The 5,106-nt window shown below is 47.0% G+C and overlaps 1 long non-coding RNA gene across 1 annotated transcript; it reads left to right on the top strand.

Moving 5' to 3' along the window:
• The first annotated feature begins 1,256 nt into the window (after positions 1 to 1,256).
• LOC123788104 (uncharacterized) lies at positions 1,257 to 4,888 on the top strand. The gene is made up of 3 exons (XR_006778411.1): positions 1,257 to 1,395; positions 3,936 to 4,074; positions 4,311 to 4,888. It is a non-coding gene; the product is annotated as an uncharacterized LOC123788104 (long non-coding RNA).
• The last annotated feature ends 218 nt before the right edge of the window (positions 4,889 to 5,106 follow it).

Genomic DNA, 5,106 nt, shown 5'->3' with positions numbered 1-5,106 from the left:
TTGAGCCTCCAGGTCAGAAGAGAATTATTGCAGAAATGGGACATTGGACAGAAATGGGTGTTTCCCTCCTCTTACACGGAGCTCTCCATGATTTTCCCATTGCGTCTTGAATTTAGGATCACGCATACGTTCCTTAGTAATAATCAAATAGGGGAAAAAAAGCTTCCCTCTTTTTTTAGCTGGTCTATATTGATATTGGTGTATGATTGTAGAATTTCCAAGCCCCATACCTTGGAGATTTCATTTCCTGCGAGGGAGGGCTGGGATGCCTTTATCACCTACAAGGGAAATAAATTAGTACATTCACCCAAAAGTCCTTTAAAATTTTTAGCTTCCGTAATGCCTTGGGTAACTTCTTTAACCTTTTCAATGGGGGAAGTGACTGAGCTTCCAAAGCCACACCAGGCCCTGACGTAAGGTTTCACTCTTCTTCCTGAATCTGGTACAGGTAGGTACAGAGCACCTTCTCCTGGTTCCTGAAGCTATCACTGCCGTCTGGGAGAACCTTCTCTTGTGAGCTAAATAACGGAAGGCTTCAAAACCACGTGTCAAAGGACACTGTCCTTGATTGTTAAGTTTTGCCCCTTTTAGAGCCTCGGCTTTTTTCCAGTTGACATGGAAAATTCTCGACATATTCCACCAGGCTGGGCTTCTTGCTCCTTTAGGTTACTTACAAAGATCTGGCCCTTCAGCCTCATCTACCCCAAACTCCTTGCTGTGGTCTATGAAGCCCAATGTCCAGGTAGTGCAGAGTCCCCTCCTGTTCCACAGAGGCCAAGAAAGTGCTCAATGACCACCCAGGTCTCCGTGGAAAAGAGTTTGAGAACCAGGGTTCTGGTCCAATCCTTTAATTGTGCAGATGGAAGGCTAAGAGTCAGGCAAGGGAGGGGACTTGCCCAGGTTCAAACAGTGAATCCCATGGCCCTAGTAAAGCTGGAACCCTGGACACCTTATTCCTATAGGCCAGGGCTTTCCATAGAGTTCTTCACTTCCTGGCAGCGTTACTCACTTCATTCATTGATCTACTCACTAGACAACTGTTCACTAAGTGAAATTTAGGTGCTAGACTTCAAAAAGAGATGAAACAGTTGAAGCTGTAACCCACAGAGATGGTCTCAGGTGGTGCCACTCAGTGTCTCCGGATCTCTAGCCCTGAGATCCTCCTGTTTTTCAGTCCAAACACATCAGAACCAAATCTGCCAGAAAGTGGTCACGCACCAGTAGCTCCCCATTTCCTGTTTACCTTTGTGAATAACAAGACACACACACACATAAACAGTGGGTTCCTGCCACGTGACAGACCCTGGGACTCCCAGATGAAGCCAGCACAACCCCTGCTCTCACCGAGCTCCCAGGCCAGTAGAAGAGCCCAATGGAAGTGACACAGCACAGTGGGTAAGTGCCAGGGGCGAGCTCAGCCCTGCAGGGCAGCCAAGAGGGGGAAGCTACTCCAGCTGGTATGTGTGGAGTCAGAGAAGGCTTCCTGGAAGAAGGGACATTTCATCTGGTCCCAAACAATGAGCAGGAGTGAGACAGAGGAGACTGAGAATGGGCAGGGAGCGGAAGATGAGGGAAGGCTTTCTAGATCTTTGGACTGTCCTGTGCAAAGGCACTGAGTTGTGGAAGAGTTGTAGGGAGAGCTCTGAGTGCTTCAAAGTGAGTAGATATCCTGGGAACATGGTACAAAGAGCTCCCTGGGGAGAAGGGCTATGCCCCTCCATTCTTTTTTTTTTTTTTTTTTTGAGAGAGAGAGAGTGCTAGAGCATGAGTGGGGTGGGGGGTGGGCGGGGGAGCAGAGGGAGAGGAGAGAAAGTGAACCTTAAGGAGAGAAAGAGATCCTGAGATCGTGATCTGAGCCAAAAGCAAGAGTTGGATGCTTAACTGATTAAGCCACGCAGGCGCCCTTGTGCCCCTCCATTCTAACTCTGGCTTCTATTGTAGCAGAATTGCTGTGGTTGAGGACAAAGACCCTTAGATCCAACTTTCAAATTAGTCTTACTCTTCCACTCGATTGGCACCAGCTCATAGTATGCTCTGAACCTCCGAAGCGAGGGCAAATGCAACAGGACTGACCAGGTGGGGGTCTCTCTGCCCCCTCTCCAAATGCGTAGGACAGTGAAGCCACCGGTGTGGGAGACTGGTCCCCTGTGAGGAGGAGCAAAGGGATCCAGAGTCTCTGCATGTGTCTGTGTGCCCACACGCACACAGGGTGTTGAATGGTGTGTGTGTGTGTGTGTGTGTCTGTGTGTGTGTGTGCGCACATGGGGCCAAACTGTGTGACTGTGTGTGTATATGTCAGTGTGTGCATGGGGGTGAATTGCATGTGAATGTGTGTGTGTCGTGTGCCTGCCGCTGGAATGGGAGTAGGGGGAGGGCTGGGAGCCAACACAGGAGAGGACCATGAACACCTTTTCTGAAGTCCTACTTCGTTGCGGGAGCTGAGGAGTTAATACTGATTTCACGAAACTTGTGTCTTTGGCTGGAGAAGCTGCTGGCAGCTTATCTCACTCTCCCCAGGATTCTTGTGTCACCCTTGTAGTAACATTTAAATTAACTTGCTTTGATGGTCTCGAGTCCACACGGCAGACCGCACAAGATAGAAATGTGCTCACATTAGCAGAAAAGGAAGAAAAGGACGCAGGCTGGCCCGTGACAGCTGACTCAAGCCGTTTGTGAGCTGATATCCCCCAAGAGAATTCTGTCTTTTCCTTCTTAAATATTTTGCAGAAATGGGGAGAAGGGCATGAAAACATTTGTGTTTGGCCCACGGAAATAGGAAGTCTGAGATAAAGTAATATTAGTAGGTAACATTCTATGGAGAATGGAGAGGGGGCTGAGCAGTTGAGATGCGGGGTCTCATGTCACGCTCATCACAGGTGAATGAACAGGTGTCATTATCATCCTCGTTTTGCTGATGAAGAGGGCGAAGCCCGTGCTTGTGCCCCTGGGGGAACTCCCAGGCCCTACGTCGCGTGCCCACAGTCACTCAGCAGGGCCAGGAGCCGGACAGAGAGCACAAAGCCCGGAGTGATCGATTCCAGGCCTTGCTCGCCTCGTCACGCTGAACCCCACCTCCCAAGGTTTATTCTTTGTTGACCATTTGGGGCTTCATTTGGGAAGATGCTTACTCTTTCCTTTCGAATGGACTGGTGCGGAAATTTTTCTTTACGGAGAAACCCTCAAGGACCCTCATTGTCTAGGGATTTCGGTTTTGCAATGCTTGTAAATTTTGTAAATTTGGTTTATGAGATAACGTACATCTCGAGGCTCCCAGGTTTATGTGCGTGTTGTACGTGTGTGCATGTATCGGTCCTCTCTCCAAGTGTTTACAAATGTCGAGAAAACCTGCAGTTCTTTGCTCCTGGGCCTCCTGTGTTCTCCATGCGTTGTAAGTTTCCTCTGTTCTGTGTGGACACTCTTTCTGGTCTCTCCGTCTTAACGAAGGCTTTGCAAAAGCTGAGGTTTACTTTCATTTCAAATCATATTCCTCGGCTCTTAGTTTAGCTCTTTTCTATCACGGGGGTTATTCAGTTAGATGAAAATTTGAATTCTTAAGGCTACCAAAATCAAATTCGTGTGTGCTTAAAATTCAGCATATGGGAAGCTTGTCTATTAAGGAGTAAGTGTAGGTGTATTCTGGCTTTAAAGACTTTTCTTTGTGATGATGTTTAAGCTGCAATATTGTTATATGTTTCAGAGTGTTAGTATGTCTCAGGAATAGAATTAATATCCTTCGTAAGCATGTTTATATTTTTATGCTTCAATTTCAACTTAAAATGTCAAGTCTTTGACTCACTATAGTGAGTCACTCAAAGTCTACTTTGTGCAAATATTTAAGGATGCTTAAACCTATATTTCTTCCTTTCAGTAAGCGATTTCCCAGTTGAGTATTCCTTCATTCAATACATTTCCCTTACGTACCCACTATCTTCCAGGCACTGGGATCCAGCAGTGAAAGGCAACTGTAGCCCCTGCCTTAGAAACACATAAAAGTAGACTCCACAAGGCACGTTGGAGGAAACGAGAGAGATGGGGGCTCTGCGGCAAGTGATCAGGGAAAGCTTCACTAAGGAGGTAATCAATGAACTGCACAACTTTGGATAACTACTGATAAAAACGTGGATGGGGGGGGTCTTCATGGACCATCGGACACAACAGTAGACTCCTTTAGGTGGTCTCTGGGCCCCCGGCATCCTCTGGACAGCCCGAGAGTGCCAAACTATAAGGAATCCAGACCACCTTGTTCCAGGCATCCACATTCCGAGTTTCAGGATTTGCTAATTCTGCAACTCGTGCTTTATTCGCTATAGAATTAAGAAGAGGCCCTCGTCCATCTGAGGGGTTATCCTGGGCGCGAGAGGCTCTACGACTTCAGATGGGGAGATTTGATGACTCTTAGGGATACAATTAAAATCTTTGCCATCAACATCCTTTCCACTTGGTTTTTTTCCTCTCATTTGTTTCAAAATCATCCTCATCCTCCTCATCTCCCTGTTTAAAGTCTCGGTCCCACCCCCATTACTCTCTCCATCGCTCCTCTTGCCCACACATAGCATGCACATTATTCACAGTCATATTAAAAAAAAAATTCTCCACCCCCCCCCAAAAGTGTAAGCTTCCTGAGAGCAGAGACCCTGCTTATATTCTAATGGTACGGTAGCCTAACGCAGATAGAACACGGCCCGGCACAAGGGGGGCGCTCTCCAAAGGTTGGGTGAATGAGTGAATGCAATGCATTGGCCTCCTAATGGGACATCAGGCCCATCGGTCCTTTTGTTGATATAAGTTGTCAATCACAGGAAAATTCCCCTCCTGAAATTCTCTGGGGTATTTTAAGAAGGGAATCCTCCTTACTCAGTTCTCACCATGCCTTCTGATCATGGAGACAGTATCACATTGACTTCGCTGGTTTAATGAGAACCCTGTCCAGATGTTCTCCTTACCCTCAAGGTAGGACGCAGAACGATGGGAAGTTTCCTGTGCGTTCTCTCTCCATTCAGCACCCCCCAAGAAATATGCGTTTTTGTCTATCTTTTGACAAGATTCCCAAAGAAATTTTTTTCCCAGAAAAAGTTTTCAAAACTTTTTGGTAGGCCAAAGCTATTT

The sequence above is a fragment of the Ursus americanus genome, chromosome 18 (genome assembly GCF_024610735.1).
Source record: "Ursus americanus isolate L20-20 chromosome 18, mUrsAme1.1.p, whole genome shotgun sequence".
NCBI lineage: Eukaryota > Metazoa > Chordata > Mammalia > Carnivora > Ursidae > Ursus > Ursus americanus.
The sequence above is the reverse complement of the archived record's forward strand: the minus strand, read 5'-3'. Positions and strand labels throughout refer to the sequence as shown.